At 34.5% G+C, this 21,852-nt stretch overlaps 1 protein-coding gene across 9 annotated transcripts in view; it reads right to left on the reverse strand.

Moving 5' to 3' along the window:
- Window positions 1-21,852, reverse strand: part of Arhgef12 (Rho guanine nucleotide exchange factor 12) — a 159,005-nt gene that overhangs the window by 126,608 nt on the left and 10,545 nt on the right. The window contains exon 2 of one of the 9 annotated variants that reach the window (XM_058577128.1): window positions 6,531-6,631. The exons of the other annotated variants lie outside the window; for them this stretch is intronic. The gene's annotated coding sequence lies outside the window, so the exon portion shown is untranslated. The remainder of the gene's footprint in view (window positions 1-6,530; window positions 6,632-21,852) is intronic. 9 annotated transcript variants of the gene reach the window in all.

The raw sequence follows: 21,852 nt of genomic DNA on the forward strand, positions 1-21,852 counted from the left end.
GGATGGTGGAATATGATGGACATCATTATCCAAAATACATGTATGAAGACACGAATTGGTATGAACATATTTTATATACAACCAGACTTATGAAAAATTGTGCTGTATTTGTATAATAAGAATTGTAATGCATTCCGCTGTCATTTATTTTTTAAAAAATCTATTTAAAAAAAAAGAACCTAAGCAATAGAAATTGTTTTTATGCTGCTTTATAATACTTGGAAAAACTCCTATTGACACATTTTCCCCCAAACCATAGGAAGTTTCAAAGCTATTCATAAATCATAACAATTTTAAGATGTGATTATCAGAATCCTGGATCATCTACTCTTTTTTCCCACATTATGATTCCTACTTGTGTAAACATCAAAACAAATACAAGATGTCTGATGGACAGCAATTAAGCTTGTTAAAACTATCTAACTCTACTTTGCCATTGTAGCAATGACTGGCTAAAACTTTTTTCTCTCTACTTATTATTCTACCCTCCTGTGTTGGATAGAAATATAGTGACATGTGACCTTAGGGCTAGAAAGACGGGCAAGTTTAGAATTAAGTAATTTGAGTCACAATATTGGAATCAGACTGTGGTCATGTTAATTTACCTGTTGCTCATAGCCAGAAATAGGAAGACATCAGCCAATTCTTTAGAAAAAAAACAGGGAACTAAACAGTCAGTCTGAATTGCTACAACACAGTTTTCACTCAGTATTTTCATTGCCCACAGCATGGCATGAAAAGACCAAAGCAAACACATCTAAATTTAAAATAAATTTGGGGTCCTCAAGGAAGAGCTATTTGGTATTGTTTTCTATTTTTAATTGAACTTTTGCCTCGCAATAGAGGAATAGTTCATGGGATCACTTTTCTGCCTTTTTGTTGTTGCTTTTGGAAGTTCTACCAAGAATATGAATAATTTCCATAAATTTAACTAAAAATTATTCTTCTCTAGTTGCGAAGTGCTCTTTTTCAACTAAGAATATTGTTACAGGTGCACATAAACTGATGAGCAAATCAGCCAGTCTTTATTAAGATAACCAGATCAACCAACTCACGATCTATAAGATGATATTAACACATCTTCAAACTATTTGTCCTTTTTTCCCTTAACAAATTTGAAATAGGATCTTTGACAACATAGGATTTAAAGAGCCAAAATTATAAGAAAAAATAAATCTGAAGTTGTTAATGACCTCACTAAATTTAAATACTCCTCAAGTAATACTTTTTAAGAGCTAAATTTTTCATCTCAAATTCATTACATTTACATCAAACATCCAGAAACTTAAGAGTCACCCTAGACACCACTCTTTTTCCTTTCATATTGCTCATTATAGTCATCTCTAATTTTACTATCACCACTGCCCTAGTTCAGGAATTTCTTATATGTACCACTGGATTTTTCCATCTGCATTCCTAGTCTCAATAATTACTTCCCTCTAATCATCTATCAGACTACATACCATTTTTTATTAAAATAAGGATAAAATAAAAACAAAGTTTTCAGTAAAAAGGTTCTCATAACAAAAGATTACACACACACACACAATATTTTTTACTGGAAGCCTATAAAATATAAGCATAAAAGAATAAAACAAAAATCATCCATAATCTCACAATCCAGTAACAGCAATTAAATGTAGTACATGTCTTAGAAGTCTTTTTCTTTAAAGCATTATATGTACCTTTTTTTAAAGCACAATTGAAGCTAGGAATACAGCTCAGAAGTAGTGTGTTGGCCTGTCATGCATAAGGCCCTGGGTTCTATTTTTAAAAATGGCATTAGGATAAAGGCAGCATATTTAAAAAAGAAATGAGGGCATTATAGCTGGGCACAGTGGCATATACCTGCAATCTCAGCGACTCAAGAGGCTGAGGCAGGAGGATCACCAAGTTCGAGGCCAGTCTCAGCCACTTAGGGAGACCCTAAGCAACTTAGTGAGACGCTATCACAAAGTTTTTTAAAAAGGGGATGAACTGGGGATGTAACTCAATTGGAAAACACCCCTGGGTTCCATCCCCAGTACAAAAAGCAAGAAAATAAATTAAAAAGCATTAACTTTCAAGTTTTATCTCCTCCTCATATCATGGACACTTGTGCAGTAAGCCTTATTTTAAAATATCTTTAATGCTTGCACATATTCTATCAAATAACATAAGAGTTATTTGGGAGCTCCTTGCCATCACAGTTCCTAGATCTACCTCTTCAGAGGCACTAGACTTAGACTGGTTCCTCTACTTCTACTACAAATAAAGCTGAGGTTGATATCTCTGTATAAAAACTACAGCTAAATCTTGATTTCTTTAATATCTTGAGATATTTACTCAAAATGACCTTACTAAATTCAAAATGTTCAAATATTTCTTAGGATTTTGCACTATATGTCAAATTATTTTCTGTAAGGTTTAAACGAATTTATATGCTGAAAAGCAAAGGATGGAAAGAGTACTTTACTATAATTCTCCACTTTGGGTGTTAAGTATTCATTTAAACTGTAATTAATATTAAAAAATTAAAATGAAGTCCCCAGCACAGGTTGGCATGATCTTGGGAATTTTTCTGAAATTTTCTGGTTGTTACCCATGATTTGGCCTTATGCTATGGCACTATGACCTTCTCAATCTGGTTTGGGACCTGTCTTGGAGGGGAGGCAGTTCCTACTTGATCAACAGTCTGTGACAAGGGGAAGTGGTAAGACTAGAGAAGTTAAAGGCTTAGTAATAAGTGGTCTTAAATGCGAGTTAAGAAACTTGCCTTTATCCTATAAGGTGTTGTTTCCCCTGCTTAAATGCCATTTTAATGATTTGCCACAGTCACATAAGCCCTGAACCATTAGGAACTTAATGTTCTTCTTTAACATTTTCATTTCCAAAAGAAACTTTATTTAAATAGGAAATCAGTACTATGTGACAAAACAGAAGATAATAGTAGAGGAAAAAATGTGTAAATTATCATTCAAATTCAAAATATTAAAAAATGAAATGAAAGTAAAACATTCCTGGGACCAGGAACAGTAAATCACACTTATAGTCTGCTCATTATAGCAGTCTCAAATAGGAGACATTTCATATTCTTCTAAAAATCTCTTTAAGTCATGACATGACTTTAGTCACACAGCAGAAATTATCCTATCCAATCCACTGGTTCCAGTGGCTGGTCATTTAACAGAAAAGAACAGTTAACAGCCAGGCACAGTGGGGCACACCTGTAATCCCAGTGACTCAGGAGGCTGAGGCAGGAAAGAGCACAAATTCAAGGCCAACTGAGCAACTTAACAAAACTCTGTCTCAAAATAAAAAAAATAAAAAGGGTTACATGTACATATAGCTTAGTAGTAGAGCATCCATGGATTCAAACTCTGGACTGGGGGTGTGGAGATAGGAGAGGTGATGAGATTTAAAACAGAAAATTATTTAAAAACATAGGTTTTACCTTATTTCAACTTAAAATATATAAATGTATAAGCATTTTCCAATTTTTGAATATAGGATCAAAGCTTTTCCTTTAAGTGAGATAATCATGAGGGCCCCATTATGTCTCTTGGATAAGCTATACTAAAATACAATAGTTATAATTTCCCTCTTAGTTTCCTTACAATGGATCAAGAAACAAAAGATGTTCACAAAAACCTAGAGTATATCTTTTCCCCAAAGAGCTAGTAATTGTTTTTTTTAATCCCCAGCTAATTTGACAGCAATTTCTTCAATGACAAATCTCTATTCATATTTTCAAATCACATAAAAATCAGTTTTCATAGATAGAACCTCCTTTTGTGTTCTTATTTCATCAGTTTTCATAATATTTAATTAAACTATCTAATTCCAATACCACAAGCTGAGATTACCACAATCCAAACAGAAAGAAGTATTGAGACATACTATAGAATAGCTCCACAAGCATTTAGCCTACTGTGGATAAAGCCATGATCTACAGAACAAATGAAGTAAGTCAATTAAACTAAATAAGACTATGTATGTGAGTTCAACCACTGTTTCTCCTACTACTACTCAAATATATCAGTCACTTCTTCCAAAACCTAATAAGGCTTAGCCTCCATTGATGTTGCAGAAATTCATGAATACCTAAACGACTATACATCTTTACCCCATGTTGTCTCCAATGTTCTGAGACATTTCAAACTTTTTATTTTAACATTAAGCATGAGACTCTTTCTTTGCAGTTTTGTATCATCTCTAACACTTTGGATGCTTTTTGTCACCTATTACAGCTCAAAACCATTTATTAAAAATCTTATAATAAGTATTCCTCACCTAACTTCAAAAATGGAACTACATATAGTGTTTGGCAGAAAGAGTGAAAAACTCTTTACACATCCATCAACACATTCAGGAAGAATTACAAATATTTCTGGAAGAAGTCTTCAACTGTGACATCATCTGTATGACGGAGACAAGCTTTCCAAATAGATACATCTGGGCAAATAGATTGCTCATGTGACCAACTTAAATTCATACTGACAAATCTGAATATTTTTACATACAAAACGAAGTGAACAAGATAACCATAAAACTAGAACTATGAGATACATAGATAAACAGAATCTAAAGATGACCTTAGAAGGCTTCTCAGAATAAAAAGTTAATTTTTATTAGTATTTAACGATATACCAGTGTAGAACATTAACTGAATTACAATCTTTCCAACTACAAAAACTTGAGTTTGAATTCTTGATGTTACAATCAAAATTTTAAAATGCATGTGTCTTACTGATCTCATCTTAGTTATAATCCAAACAAAGGTCACTTTATTGCTAACTGACCAAAAATAGTCTTCTCACAGACAAACTTAAATTCAGGTAGGCAAACTGTAAATCAAAGAATGCACTACTGTATCTATTTCATTTTTCAATTTTTTAAATTTAATAACTGTACTTTTTCTACTGTTGCCATTTATATGTGGTAAACAATATTGGTTTTCTATTTGATGTTTCTTTTGGAAATGGATATTAAAATGTAACGTTACTTAGAGAAAAACATTAATGAACTAATAGTTCAGGGCTTATAAGACTATAGCAGACCATTAAGGTGGTATACAAATAATCTAAGTATGGGAAATAGTCTACAGGATAAAGGCAAGTTCCTTAACTGCATTCAAGACCATTCTAAATGGCCTTCCAGTCTCGTTTCTCACCACTTCACTTCATCACAACTTCATGTCCTAGCAATATCCCACACATAACATCCCTTCTTTTTGCCTAAAATGTCCATGTTAGTATCCATATTAACACTATCATCATAGTATGTACATAATAATATATGTATAATATATATTATATATAGTAATATATAGTATATGTATATACATTATATAGTGTATATATAGTAATATATGCATACATTTAGTTATATATAGTAATATATAATAAATGTTATAATATGTATTATATAATATATACAAAATTTTAAAATGGATGTGTCCTAATGATCTCATCTTAGTTATAATCCAAACAAAGGTCACTTTATTGCTAACTGACCAAAAACAGTCTTCTCACAGAGAAACTTAAATATATATATAATATATAGTAATATATATGTATAGTAATGTATGTATATATATTATTATATACATATAGTAATATATGTATAATATATATACATATTAATACTATTATCTTGTTAGAGTCTGTAAACAAGTCAGGATGGCGCCTGGCAAATGTTAGAGTCTGTAAACAAGTCTGGATGGCGCCTGGCATTTTGCCAGAGGGAGTGATTTGTGAAGTAATGCCAGCGAGCCATTAAGTGTGGAGATTCCTTATTGGTTGACTGCTGTATCGAGTTTATGTTAATTAGATAAGCTGTGTGGAATGTATAAATACCTCTGTTGTCCTACAATAAACGATTTCCACTCCTGCTGTATCAATCTACACAAGTTGTTCGTCACCCCCCGGTTATTTTGCCCAGCCAGCCAGACTGCAGCATTATCTTAGTACATATACAGTAATATATGTATAATATATTATATATGGTAATATATGTATAATATATTATATAGTAATATATAGTATATATACTATATATATTATATGTAGTAATATATACATATAACATATTTATAGTATATATAGTAATATATAATAAATGCTCTAATATGTATTATATAATATATACTAACATATTATATATTATATATAGTAATATATGTATACTATATAATATATATGTATATTATATATAATATATAATATATATGTATAGTATATATGATATATATGTATAGTAATGTATGTATATATATTACTATATATAGTAATATATGTATAATATAGACTATATTATATATACATATAGGTATATAATATATACTATATATTATATATATACAATATGTATAATATTATATATATACACACACAGTAAAGAGAATGGGGAAGGAAGGAATGGAGGATAAGTAAGGGTAAGTACTGGAAACTGAAATGGAACAAATTATATTCTATGCATTTATGTCAAAATAAATCCTAATGTATAACTATTAAGACGAATTAAAAAATGAAATACACAGTGGCGCATACCTGTAATCCCAGAAGCTCGGGAGGCTGAGACAGGAGGATCATGAGTTCCAAACCAGCCTCACCAATGATGGGGTGTTAAGCAAGTCAGTGAGAACCTGTCTCTAAATAAAATACAAAATAGGGCTGAGGATGTGGCTCAGTGGACAAGTGCCTACTGAGTTCAATCCTATATACCAAAAAAAAAAAAAAAAGAAAAAAAGAAATCCAAATTCCAAATTTTACCACTCAATACACATACCACTTAAACTTCCTAAGTTTCTATTTCTTTCCCTATAAAATGGAGATTATAAAATTTATTACCTCATGAGGTCGTTGTGAGGATTAAAATATGTATAAAATGGTAGAGTGGCTAGCACATAATTTTTACTTAATAAATGTGATTTTGAATGGAGAGATTAATGATTATTACAAGGATCTACTACCTCGTCAGAAAATTATTGGGCATTGCAAAAAGATCTGGTCAAAAATATATAAAAGGATGAAGAACAGAGAACCTACACAAAGTAACACAGTGGAGATTATAAATCTGGTGGTGACAATAAAGGCAAGAGTACATGTAAAAGGATATGGGGTAGAAGGGAAACAGAAGGCAAAAGAGAGGGAAGAAAACACAAAAACTGGAAAACAGAAGCTTTCCAAGTAATAACAAGATTGAATATGTACTCATATTGTTAGACAGTTCCTAGGATAAATCATGAAATTGCAAATTTTAGGCTATTTTGACTTATAAAATAAATGAATAAAATGGATTAGGCCATTTTAAAATTATAATAAAAATAATAATGAATAATAAAATAACAAATAAGAATAAAAACCTTGGGATTTCTCAGTAACTCTATTTTACATTCTATCTTTGCCTTGAGTGCCTGAATGCAAGGTTCCAGCTCATAAGACAAAAAAATTAGACTCTTTAATAAAGTATCCTGGAGCTTCTATGGAACACAATTTAGAAACTTCTGCTATAATTTATATCAAAAGAAACTAAAATAATCTTTGGTTTACTCTTCTCATTTGAAATTTAAACTTTGGATTTGTGTTGATATTTAACTTCACAAAAAAAGATAGCTATATAAAATTGTGTGCAGTAGCAAATACAGTGAACCAAGAGTTGAAAGACCTGGATTTTAAACCTTGTTCCAAAAAAGTTCTCACTGGAAAATACTAGACCAGTAAATTCACATCTTTGAATGTAAGAATTTTCCTCTCTGTAAAATGTGACTAACATGTGACTTGTTGGGTTATTATATGTATAAACTATAATATTTGTAAAGCATCTAGGATAATGCTTTATATGTGGAAGCTAGTTATTGTCAATAGGTGAGAAAATAGTCGTAAAAGTATAGTAAATGCAAATGTAAGCCACTAGTGTTTTCATACAACACTAAAGAAATAATTTGTTAGGGGCTCGGGTTATGGCTCAGAGGTAGAGCGCTCTCCTCGCACATGCAAAGCCTTGGGTTCGATCCTCAGCACCACATATAAATAAATAAATAAAATAAAGTTATTAAAAAAAATAATTTGTTAAATGTGACAATTTGTTAGAAGTGAATTATACTGTTTGTGGTGATAACCTCGTCTCAAAAAATAAATTTGGGACAATGAGCACTGATAAATGTATCTATAATAACCAAATTATTTATTGACTATATATTATTTACCCCCTCATAATTTTTCCAATTTGACTTTTTAAGTTTGTCAACCCTCAAAGAAAACAGAACATTCTCCAGATGAGTCATATTGATAACAGTAAATTTTTCAAGCTGGATAAGCAAAGGTCTCCTCACTGCTAACAGTGTGAGGAAGCAATGCTAGCTAAAATGAGATATGGTAAATATTTATGCAAAATTAACAGACCTTTACCCCACAGGGAGGCTGCAAGCATGGGAAAAAGCAGCTTCCCAGAACTCAGCATAGCGGATGTCTGTAGATCTCCCTAAGGGCTATAAACTCTCCACATCCATAAGAATGCTTCCAAGAGCACTGCCTTTTTGCAAGTAGCCTCTTGGTAAATCTTAAACATAGTAAAATTCTCAAATTACAATGCTTTAGTCTTTTACCTCCTAACAACAATACTTACTGGGCAGAAGACTTCATTTATGGGCTTTCTTTTTAAAACAACTATCTGCCAAGTCTGTTCTAGATTTTCTGGAGTCACTAAGAAAATGTATAAAAAACAATTTATGGTTAAAAAGTGTTGGGCTAAAATTAAAAAAAAAAAAATCACACACTTTTTCTCTCCATGTTGTGGCGTACATGGCTAGACTGAAATAATTCATGCTACAGTAATAGGAAAAAATTCACACAGAAGACATGAAGATTAAAAAAAAGTAACAAGGTTTTGTGGCTCAGAAAATTAATCTATACTTATACAAATTTACACCTATATATGAATCTATACCTATATAGTCTTTAAATGGTAGAAAATATAAACTAAATAATAAAAGGAGAAGATCACTATGCTAACAAGACTGTTTTTTGTTTATTTAATCTCCATTGCCACTTAGCTAAACATAGATTCTGGCTTAAAAAAAAAAAAATGCAACCCAATTTACTTATTACTCACTTAGGCTTCACAAAGGCCTGATCATCTACAACTAAAAGGCAGTTGCTGCCTTCACCTCCCCCACCTTACATATTCAGTATAATAAATTTGGGGGTCACTTCCTGTTTGCTTTGTGTTCCTATAATACTAAAAAATGTAAAACTTGTATTAGCTAGACCTTAAATTTCTTAAAAGAACTTTAGAATAATTGTAATGGAAAATTACTTATAAGCAACACAGATTAAGTTCCAAAACAATCCAATATATAAAGACCTGTTTATATTTAAAGCAATTAATAACATCTAGTCTAAATGTAGCCTTCTTTAGAAGAAATTAGATAAAAAAAAATCCTTGCATCAGAAATGGAAGAGGGGATAGATAAATAGATTATGAGCAGAAAGAAGATACAATTATAAAATTATAATGTGAAGACTATTTTTAATACTGTTGTGGAAGACAAAATACATTTTCTCAGTTCCATTCAATTAGATCAAAAGATCAACTGACGAATCTGAATAAGCCAATCAAAATAAGCAGAACTGACGGGCTGGGGTTGTGGCTCAGTGGTAGACAATTGGCCTTGTATGAATGGGGCACTGGGTTAGATCCCCAGCACCACATAAAAATTTAAAAAAAAAAGATATTGTATCCACCTAAAAAATTGAAAAATAAATATAAAAAATAAGCAAAACTGAGACCATTACTACCCCCCAAAATTTTTTAAATTTCAAAAGGGAATCAATGAGTTGTAATTTCAACTCTTCTTTTTAGAAACTACGTTACATTCAGTATGTTAGTAAACTTCTTAGAGCCTTATTTTTCTCAGTTTGAAAGGGAGACAACATTTAACTTACATATAGTTAGCTATATTTAAAAATACAGAAAATACCTCTAACACTGCCCATTACTTGAGTATCCAAATATTCTTTTCTATACCCCAAGTTGCATTATAAGATTAAATTTTATTTTTAAATGCTCATTTTCACCTATATTACCTCTTACCACCTTTCAAAATCTAAAATAGAGCAAAGAGTCATTGTGATTTGAACATTATCTTGCTAATCAAACCAGAATCCTTCATGGACCAAACTATTCCCATGTTTATCATCTCTTCACTACATGTTCAAAGCACAGACTTACAGGACTGCTACTTAAAGAAATCCATGAGAGAGTTCACCTTAAAGAAACGAAAATGCCTAATCAGTAAAAGGTGATTTCCTCTATCAAAAAGAAATAGGCATCAGGGCTTGATACAGCATATAGCTCAGTTGGTAGAGTACTTGCTTTGCATCCACAGGCCCTGGGTTCAATCCCCAGCACCACCACCAAAAAAAAAAAAAAAAAAAGCCAAAGGAAATGGGCATCTAACCCTCTTTAAATTTCAATTAACACCAACACCCTTTCCATTGTGGTTAACTCACTAAAATGTAATCCAACTGAAAAATAAGTTAAAAAGAAAAAAAAAAAGGACAGTATGTGATACGAAATGTTTTTTTTTTTAATTTGAAAAATAACATCAATTTAACTATTAATTATGTTCTCATACCACTATATCCCCCAAATGAAACTTTTTGCTTTAATCTTCAGCACTAATCGATAAATATCACTCTTAGGGGTAAATTTTTGAATGTATAGCTATAATTCAGCAGATAGCAAAAGTTCAAAAATAACTGCCACAACAACGACCTACAAAGAGCAGGCATTCGATATTTACTGAATGAGTAAACAAATGAAGTAATATTGAAAAATACAAAAATGCACAAATTTTGAGTGACCAAAGACAGATATAAAAGTGACTGTCAGTACTGGGGTTATGGCTCAGTAGAAGAGCACTCACCTTGCACATTCAAGGCCCCGGGTTCGATACTCAGCGCCACATAAAAAAAAAAATAAAGTTATAAAAAAATAAAGTTTCTAAAAAAAAAAAAAAAAAAAAGTGGCCAGCAATCACTTTATGGTGCTCTGGCTGGGATGGAGTGTAAAAGTGAACTGTTAATTCTAAACATCTTACCCATGTTTTTTATTATTATTATTATTATTTTTTAGAACAAGGGCTGTTTTTATTTTTAACTCTTTTGATTGTTGCTTCTGGTAGTACCTTCATTTCCCTAAATAATTTTATACTACTACATCTTGAATTTTCTATTTCAGACATTATCTGTTGATTTCATATTAAAGTTTTATCTCTCTTATACCACTTTCCCATCTAGCTATTTCCCAAATATAGTTGATATATTGATATTTGGGGAGAGATCCATAATCAATATTTACTTCACTATGACAACTAAATATTTACAAAAGTTACAAAGTACTATGTTCTTGTTACATGTCCTTTCTTGCATTGTACTTTTCCTTAGAGTGAATGTACCTTCCTTGTGTTTTCATATGTGTAATTTCAACATTCATTTGTTTTTCCCTTAAATATTATAACAAATGATCCACTAGTCTGTAAAAATATGACATTTTTTTCCCTCTCTCTCAAAATTTTCATTTTCTTCCTTAAGACTGGGGATCTTGATTTTTACTCTATGGGTCTGGACCCAGCTGTGATCCTGTGACTTTTCTTCTCTAATCTCTGAATCTCATATCTTCTTCTTCTTCTTCTTTTTTTTTTTTTTTTTTTTTTGGTTTACTTTCTCATTTTGCTTGGATACATCCTCCAAGAACTTCCTAAGAAATGATACCATGGGAAAGATACTTTTTCTTTGAGTACCTGCATAAATAAAAAGGTCTTTAAAAAAAAATCTTCACATTTGATTGATAATTGAGTTCACACAAAGATTAGAAAACATTAATTCTTCTAATTATCTTTGGGGCTCCAGTGTTGTTATTGAGAAAAATGTGCCATTCTTATTTTTTGTTATCCAGTGTTAGCTATTTTGTTTCTTTGAATGTTTTAATACATTTGCTACATTTGTCAAGATATTTTAAATAACTATTTTTTTTCTCATAATAAAATTAATTCATGTGCATTATAAAGATTTATAAAGCACAGAATAGGAAAAGAATAAGACCAAAATCACCAGTAATTCCACCATTTGGAAATAACTGGTGTTATCATGTATCATAATGTTTTCTTTTGATTACTTTCCATACATATTATTTTTGTCTGGTTTGTTTGTTTGGTACTGGGAAGTGAACCCAGGGGTATTTTGCCACTGAGCCACATCCCCAGCCATTTTTATGTTTTATTTAGAGACAGTGTCTCACTAAGGTACTCAGGGCCTCACTAAGTTGCTAAGGTTGGCTTTGAACTTGCAATCTCCTGTTTCAAACTTCTGAGTCACTGGACTCACAGGAGTGTGTCACCATGCCTGGCTCTTCATACATTTTTTAAAAAATATTTTCTTAGTTTTAGATGGTTACAATACTTTTATTTATTTTTATGTGGTACTGAGGATCAAACCCAGTGCCCCACACATGAGAGGTAAGCGCTCTATTTCTGAGCTACAGCCCCAGCTCCTCAGTGCATTTTTTTTTTTTACTGGTTGTTCAAAACATTACAAAGCTCATGACATATCATCTCAAGTGGGTTATGAACTCCCATTTTTACCCCAAATACAAATTGCAGAATCACATCGGTTACACATTCACATTTTTACAAAACGGCATATTAGTGACTGTTGTATTCTGCTAACTTTCCTATCCCCTACTATCCCCCCTCCCCTCCCCTCCCATCTTCCCTCTCTACCTCATCTGCTGTTGTTCAATTCTCTCCCTTGTTTCCCCGCCCCTTTCCCCTCACAACCTCTTATATGTAATTTTGTGTAACACTGAGGGTCTCCTACCATTTCCATACAATATCCCTTCTCTCCCTTTCTCTCCCCCCACTCGTCTCTGTTTAATGTTAATCTTTTCCTCATGCTCTTCCTCCCTGTTCTGTTCTTAGTTGCTCTCTTTATATCAAGGAAGACATTTGGCATTTGTTTTTTAAGGATTGGCTAGCTTCGCTTAGCATAATCTGCTCTAATGCCATCCATTTCCCTGCAAATTCCATGATTTTGTCATTTTTTAGTGCCGTGTAATACTCCATTGTGTATAAATGCCACATTTTTTTTATCCATTCATCTATTGAAGGGCATCTAGGTTGGTTCCACAGTCTAGCTCTTGTGAATTGTGCTGCTATGATCATTGATGTGGCAATATCCCTATAGTACGCTCCTTTAAGATCCTCAGGGAATAGCCCGAGAAGGGCGATAGCTGGGTCAAATGGTGGATCCATTTCCCAGCTTTCCCAGGAATCTCCATACTACTTTCCAAATTGGCCTCACCAATTTGCAGTCCCATCAGCAGTGTACAAGTGTACCCTTTTCCCCACATCCTTGCCAGCACTTATTGTTGTTTGACTTCATAATGGCTGCCAATCTTACTGGAGTAAGATGGTATCTTAGGGTGGTTTTGATTTGCATTTCTCTGACTGCTAGAGATGGTGAGCATTTTTTTATGTACTTATTGATTGATTGTATGTCCTCCTCTGAGAAGTGTCTGTTCAGGTCCTTGGCCCATTTGTTGATTGGGTTATTTGTTATCTTATTGTTTAATTTTTTGAGTTCTTTGTATATTCTGGATATTAGGGCTCTATCTGAAGTGTGAGGGGTAAAAATTTGTTCCCAGGATGTAGGCTCTCTATTTACCTCTCTTATTGTTTCTCTTGCTGAGAAAAACCTTTTTAGTTTAAGTAAGTCCCATTTGTTTATTCTTGTTATTAACTCTTGGGCTATGGGCGTCATATTAAGGAATTTGGAGCCCAACCCCACAATACGTAGATCGGAGCCAACTTTTTCTTCTATCAGGCGCAGAGTCTCTGATTTGATATCAAGCTCTTTGATCCATTTTGAGTTAACTTTTGTGCACGGCGAGAGAAAGGGGTTCAGCTTCATTTTGTTGCATATGGATTTCCAGTTTTCCCAGCATCATTTGTTGAAGATGCTATCCTTCCTCCATTGCAGGCTTTTAGCCCCTTTATCAAATATAAGATAGTTGTAATTTTGTGGATTGGTCTCTGTGTCCTCTATTCTGTACCATTGGTCCACCCACCTGTTTTGGTACCAGTACCATGCTGTTTTTTTTACTATTGCTCTGTAGTACAGTTTGAAATCTGGTATCGCTATACCTCCAGATTCACACTTCCTGCTTAGAATTGACTTTGCTATTCTGGGTCTTTTGTTTTTCCATATGAATTTCATGATTGCTTTATCTATTTCTACAAGAAATGCCGTTGGGATTTTGATTGGCATCGCATTAAACCTGTACAGAACTTTGGGTAATATCGCCATTTTGATGATGTTAGTTCTGCCTATCCATGAACAGGGTACATTTTTCCATCTTCTAAGATCTTCTATCTCTCTCTTTAGGGTTCTTTGTTTTCATTGTATAAATCTTTCACCTCTTTTGTTAGGTTGATTCCCAAGTATCTTATTTTCTTTGAGGATATTGTGAATGGAGTGGTTTTCCTCATTTCCATTTCAGAAGTTTTGTTGCTGATATACAGGAATGCCTTTGATTTATGCGTGTTGATTTTATACCCTGCCACTTTGCTGAATTCATTTATTAACTCTAGCAGTTTCTTTGTAGACCCTTTTGGGTCTGTTAGATATATTATCATATCATCCACAAATAGTGATAATTTAAGTTCTTCTTTTCCTCTTTTTATGCCTTTAATTTCTTTTGTCTGTCTAATTGCTCTGGCTAGTATTTCAAGAACTAAATTGAATAGAAGTGGTGAGAGAGGGCATCCTTGTCTTGTTCCAGATTTTAGAGGGAATGCCTTCAGTTTTTCTCCATTTTGGATGATGCTAGCCTGAGGTTTAGCATATATAGCTTTTACAATGTTGAGGTAAGTTCCTGTTATCCCTAGTTTTTCTAGTGTTTTGAACATAAAGGGATGCTGTACTTTGTCCAATGCTTTTTCTGAATCTATCGAGATGATCATATGGTTCTTATCTTTAAGTCTATTGATGTAGTGAATAGCATTTATTGATTTCCGTATATTGAACCAACCTTGCATCCCAGGGATGAATCCTACTTGATCATGGTGCACAATTTTTTTGATATGCTTTTGTATTCGATTCGCCAGGATTTTATTGAGAATTTTTGCATCCAAGTTCATTAGAGATATTGGTCTATAGTTTTCTTTCTTTGAAGTGTCTTTGTCTGGTTTCGGGATCAGGGTGATGTTGGCCTCATAGAATGAATTTGGAAGAGCTCCTTATTTTTCTATTTCTTGAAATAGCTTGAAAAGTACTGGTATTAATTCTTCTTTGAAGGTTTTGTAAAACTCTGCTGTATACCCATCCGGTCCAGGGCTTTTCTTAGTTGGTAGTCTTTTGATGGCTTCTTCTATTTCTTCCTTGGTTATTGGTCTGTTTAAATTGTGTGTGTCTTCCTGACTCAATCTGGGCAGATCGTATGACTTAAGAAATTTATCGATATCTTCACTATCTTCTATTTTATTGGAATATAGGGTTTCAAAATACTTTCTAATTATCTTCTGTATTTCTGTGGTGTCTGTTGTGATACTGCCTATTTCACCCCGTATGTTAGTAATTTGAGTTCTCTCTCTTCTTCTCTTCGTTAGCATGGCTAAGGGCCTGTCGATCTTATTTATTTTTTCAAAGAACCAACTTTTAGTTTTATCAATTTTTTCAATTTTTTTTTGGTTTCAATTTCGTTGATTTCTGCTCTGATTTTAATTATTTCTTGTCTTCTACTACATTTGCTGTTGTTTTGCTCTTCCTTTTCTAGGGTTTTGAGGTATAGTGTGAGTTCATTTATTTGTTGGTTTTTTTCTTTTTTTGAGGAAAGAACTCCAGGAAATGAATTTCCCTCTTAAAAATACTTTCATTGTGTCCCATATATTCCGGTATGTTGTGTCTGTATTGTCATTTATCTCTAAGAATTTTTTTATTTCCTCCTTTATGTCTTCTGTAACCCACTGATCATTCAGTAACATATTGTTCATTTTCCAGGTGATGCAGGATTTTTCCTTCCTTCTTTTATCATTGATTTCCAGTTTCATTCCATTATGATCAGACATGGTGCATGGTATTATCTCCACACCTATATATTTACTAAGAGTTGCCCTATGGCATAATATATGGTCTATCTTTGAGTAGGATCCATGTGCTGCTGAGAAGAACGTGTATCCACTTGATGATGGTTGATATATTCTATATATGTCGGTTAAGTCTAGGTTATTGATTGTGTTATTGAGTTCTATAGTTTCTTCATTCAGCTTTTGTCTGGAGGATCTGTCCAATGGAGAGAGCGGTGTGTTGAAGTCACCCATAATTATTGTGTTGTGGTCTATTTGACTCTTGAACTTGAGGAGAGTTTGTTTTATGAACGTTGCAGCACCATTGTTTGGTGCATACAAATTGATAATTGTTATGTCTTGTTGGTGGATGGTTCCTTTTAACAGTATATAGTGTCCTTCTTTATCCCTTTTGATTAACTTAGGTTTGAAGTTGATTTTATTCGATATGAGTATGGCCACTCCCGCTTGCTTCCGAGGGCCATGTGAGTGGTATGATTTTTCCCAACCTTTCACCTTCAGCCTGTGTGTGTCTTTTCCTATCATATGTGTCTCTTGAAGGCAGCATATTGTTGGATTTGTTTTTTTAATCCAGGTTACTAGCCTATGTCTCTTGATTGGTGAATTTAGGCCATTAACATTTAAGGTTACAATTGAAATATGGTTTATACTTCCAGTCATGTTTATTTATTTATTTATTTTAGTTTGGCTAGTTTTTCCTCTTTGGTTATTTTTCTCCCCCTTTACTGAGATACCTCCCACTGTTAGTTTTGGGCACTATTTTTCAATTCCTCTTCTTGTAGTATTTTGCTCAAAATGCTTTGCAGTGCTGGTTTTCTGGCTGCGAATTCTTTTAGCTTTTGTTTATCATGAAATATTTTAATTTCATTGTCAAATCTGAAGCTTAATTTTGCTGGATACAGTATTCTTGGTTGGAATCCATTATTTTTCAGCGTTTGAAATACATTGTTCCAGGATCTTCTCGCTTTCAAAGTCTGTGATGAAAAATCAGTCGTTAACCTAATTGGTTTACCCCTGAATGTAATCTGCCTCCTTTCTCTCGTAGCTTTTAATATTCTCTCCTTGTTCTGTATGTTGGCTATCTTCATAATTATATGTCTTAGAATTGGTCTATTACGGTTTTGAATGTTTGGGGTCCTGTAAGCTTCCAGGATTTGACAATCCATTCCATCTTTCATCTCTGGGAAGTTTTCTAGAATTATTTCATTTAATAGGTTGTCCATTCCTTTGGTTTGAACCTCTATACCTTGTTCTATCCCGATGACTCTCAAGTTTGGTTTTTTTATGACATCCCATATCTCTTGAATAGATTGCTCGTGAGATTTAAGCATCCTTCTGTGTTGACTATATTCTTTTCAAGTTGATAAACTTTGTCTTCATTATCTGATGTTCTGACTTCTACTTGATCTAGTCTATTTGTAATATTCTCTTTTGAGTTTTTAATTTGGTTTATAGTTTCCTGCATTTCTAGGATTACTGTTTGATTTTTTTTTAAAATCTCTATCTCCTGGTAAAGCTCGTTCTTTGCCATTTGAATTTGTTTAATTCGTTTTCAAAATATACTTTCATTGCTTGGACTTGCTGTCTCATGTCTTCTCTAATATTCCATTCCATCTGAGTTAGGTATGCCTTGAGTTCTTTCTCTATCCATGTTTCTGATGCTTCTAGGTCCTCCTGTACATTTAAGTTGTCCTGCACTGTTTGTAATCCTTTTTTCCCTTGTTTTTTCATGTTGTTCACGTTACTTTCCAGCTCTGTTTGATTGCTGTGTTTCTGCTCTCTCCTGCTAAAGTGGATTCCGCTGGGAAGGAATTCCGTCGGCCGAACTCCCGTGACGTCACCTCTCTGCTATGGCGGGCCCCAGGCTCCTTGCAGGGGTGTCCGAAGGGAGGGGTGGGACTGGTCTGTCTCTGCTTGGTTTCAGCTCCTGGTTGTCTAGTTCATGAAGGCCTGGCTATAGACCTCTTCCTAGAGTCTCTGCGCCGTACCTGCTGGGCCGCACCTTGGGGTCTAGCCGCCCGGTCGCCGGTGGGCAGGCGGTCAGTCTCCAACCGCTGGTCTCCAGCCGCCCAGTCGCGGGGGCCGCTGGCAGTCGCCGGCGGTGCGGGCGGGTGGTCTCTAGCTGCCCAGTCGCGCTGGCGGTCGCCAGCGGGCGGTCTCCAGCGGCCCAGTCACGCGGGCCTGGCCTCTAGTCCCCTGGCTTCTCCTGCTAGCCCGGCCTTCCCCTGTGTGATGCCTCTCGGCAGTTCAAACTGTACTCTGGGCCTGCGGTTTGCTGGGTGTGGAGGGTGGCTATTGGGAATCGGCACCCTATTGTTTTGATTTTTTCAGCTCGCCCCTCCCCCAGAGCTGTCAAGACAGGTTTCGTTTTCGCCGCTGATGGGAGAGGGATTTGGAGGTCAGGTGTCTCTACCTTTCCCCGCGTCTCTATGCAGGCTCATTCTGATAATCCCTCCTCCGGAAAGCCTGGGAGAGATTTTATGCAAATTCCCCACTGTATGGGAGATGGGCTGAGTAACGCACACCTGTTTTATTGTTGCAATCTGTCGGAAACTGGCAGTGGTGACATCAGCTCTCCAAGATGGTGGCCGCTGGCTTCCTTGGTGGACTTTCCGTTGTGGGGGATAGAACTGGACCGCTTCCTTCCCCGTCTCAAACCCCGAACTCAGACCGGAGCTCAGTGAGGGCACAGCCGGCAGGACTCCACAGAATCCGTAGCACCATTTCTCTCTGCTTGCTGGTCGCTTCTCGGCGGCGCCCCGCCGTCTGTAGCCACGGGGCGGGCCGCGTGGTGAGCGGCGGATCAGTCAGCCTGGATCTCCAGTAGCACAGTTGGGTCGCGTTTCAGACTCAATAACCGGTCCTCGGTGATGGAAATCCTTCCTCTAGGTTTCGGTGCACCCCGATTTTGCTGTAAATTCCTGACAAGATAGCTTTTTGTGGTTCTAACTCGTTATTCACCTGCGCAGTGTCACGGTACACGGGGTGTGATGCACTCTATTCGCGGCCATCTTCTTTTATTATTATTAAGAGTTGTAACTAGTCTACAATCTGAACTTTTAAAAATCTATTCATCACTTCCAAATACACCTGAATTCTAAAGAATAACCTATAATTTTGGGCTGGGACTGTAGCTTAGTGGCAAAGCACTTGCCTAGCATGTGTGAGGCCCTAGGTTCATCCTTAGCATTGCATAAAAATAAAATAATTAAAAAATAGTCTATAATTATAAATATAAAAGATAAGGTAATTATCACAGCAAGTGGGGAAGAGAATAATTATCTTTCCAGCAGCAGCAGCTGAAAATACATGTGAATTCAAAATCATTTCAAAAGCATAGATGTAAGGCTTAGGAAAACATAACTAATTTCTGAGGTTTTAAACAGTAACAGCTACTATGGCTTACCTTTAACTATGTGCCAGATACTTAAAACACTTTCTTATTTAATCTTCACAACAACTCTTCAAAATAAGTATACTCCCATATTTTATAGATGAGAAAACTAAACTGCTGTTCAGAAAAGAAAATTTGCCTAAGGTCTCCCAGCTAGTAAATAACAGAACAAATCTGACACCAAAATCCAGACACTAACATCATCCTCATTCAGTTCCTTTCTACTTCTCTTCTAAGAGCAAAGAATAAACACATACACACACCCTCATATATTAAATTCAGAGCTGAAACAGATTTCATGTTAAAAGGTACTTTTTATCTCTGACAAAAAGAATTATCTTGGGGTTAGAGTTGTGGTTCAGTGGTAGAGAGTATGCCTAGCATGTTTGAAGCCCTGGGTTTGATCCTTAGTACCACATAAAAAGATAAATAAATAAAATAAAGGTATTATGTCCATCTACAATTTAAATATATATATTTTTTAAAGAATACTCAAGAAAACTCCTGACAGGGGAGTCAGAATTAATATAATTAGTAATATTTGGGCATATGTGACTTAATTCCCATTTTTGTAAATAGACTAATACACTGTATGCTATTAAACTATAATTGCATGGTAGGAAGCTTCTCTCTCTCTCTCTCTCTCTCCCTCCCTCCCTCCCTCCCTCTCCCCCCCTCTCTCACTCTCTCCCCCCCTCTCTCTCTCCCCTCTCTCTCACTCTCTCTCTCTTTTTTTTTTTTTTTTTTACTGTTCACATCCAGGCAACACACCCAATTTACTTTAAACACTGTCACAAGAATTCTAATCATATAGGATTTCTGGGTAAATACAGTTAATTAGAAACCACAAACCTTTCCCCAAATTACCTACTAGCAAATAAAACTGAAATGCAACTAAAGTACATTTTCTTAACAAAGGTACTGACAAATTATTATCTCTAAAAAATAATGTTTTCAATTGTGATAAAATAGAAAAATAATAAGAAAAACAGCAAACCAAAGAGTTATTCTCCACGGGGGAAATGCAGTTTTTTATATTTTCAATAGACTATATTTTCCCACACAACCAAAGACAGAATCAACTCAATGGCAAGAAAAACCCAAATTTAAATAATTTTATTTATAAGCCAGTTATGACCATTTTTTTCCTATACTTCCTAAAAAGATTCTGAAATAAATTTAACAATATAACTTTTATCTAACTAAGGCTAATACCTATAAAGACTAATCTAAGTGTCTCTATGCACAGTGACAAGCCAATTAAGAAAATAAATTTGACAGTAATACTAAGATACTTTCATTGTGTTATATACAATAATTTATATATACACTAAGCTATGTAAACTCTTTGACTACCTCATTGTCACCTACCAATCCATAAACTGAAAAGGGGATTATCTCTTTAATTTGCTTGCCACTATTTCCCCCAAAAGAAAACATCCTATAAAACTGATAATAATCTTACATCTATAACATAATACCTCTTGCACCCTACAACCATGGAAATGACAAGTAAACTTACTGATGACACTGACATCTAGAATCCAAAATGGCGGCTTTCGGGTGCTCTAATAAATTAACTCGAGCTGCTGAAAGTGGGTGGCTTTAATGATTTCTAAACTAAAATTAGATAAAATTACTTTCTTACTTTTATATCATCTTAGAGATTGCCTTGAAGATATGACAGACCCTTTCTCAGTGTAACAAATAGCATAGGTGAGCACAGAATTTTTATAAATGATTCTGATGTTCTTCTCCAGAGTAAATAACATCACTGACTGAGAGCTCCCAGAAGAGCTGGAGCCATTAAGAGCTGGGATTCCTTTCAACTGGCATCATCCCAATAGAGGCTCAGTGAGAAATGAAACCTCCTGCAAATCAAATCTGTTGCAATGTTATTTTTTCCAGAGGTTAATTACCTGCTTCTGCTACACACACACTCACTCTAAAGTGGAGTAAAGGCTGGAAAATAGATGACATTCTATTGTAAGCCTCCTCCAGAAATTTCAAAATGAAATCAAAACAAGCCCTCACTATCAAATTCCAGATACACTCCATGAACATCCTCTCCCACTTGACACCTATCAGCCTACAGCCCCAGGACCTCAAACCATAATACAGTGAGAATTTACTATAAGAAGTTACATTTTCAGACATCATCTTTTGGAGATACTCAGTAAAATATTTATGGGTAAAATTATGATATCTAGAAACTGTTTCAAAATAATTCCTTAGGGACTTAGAACAAAAGAAATAGATAAACCTAGACTGTCCATGCATTAATAATTGTTGAAATTAATGATGGGAACGTTCAACATACCATTCTCTGTAC

The sequence above is a fragment of the Marmota monax genome, unplaced genomic scaffold (genome assembly GCF_021218885.2).
Source record: "Marmota monax isolate L192 unplaced genomic scaffold, Marmota_monax_Labrador192_F-V1.1 WCK01_AAM20220418_F8-fsc00081, whole genome shotgun sequence".
Taxonomy (NCBI): domain Eukaryota; kingdom Metazoa; phylum Chordata; class Mammalia; order Rodentia; family Sciuridae; genus Marmota; species Marmota monax.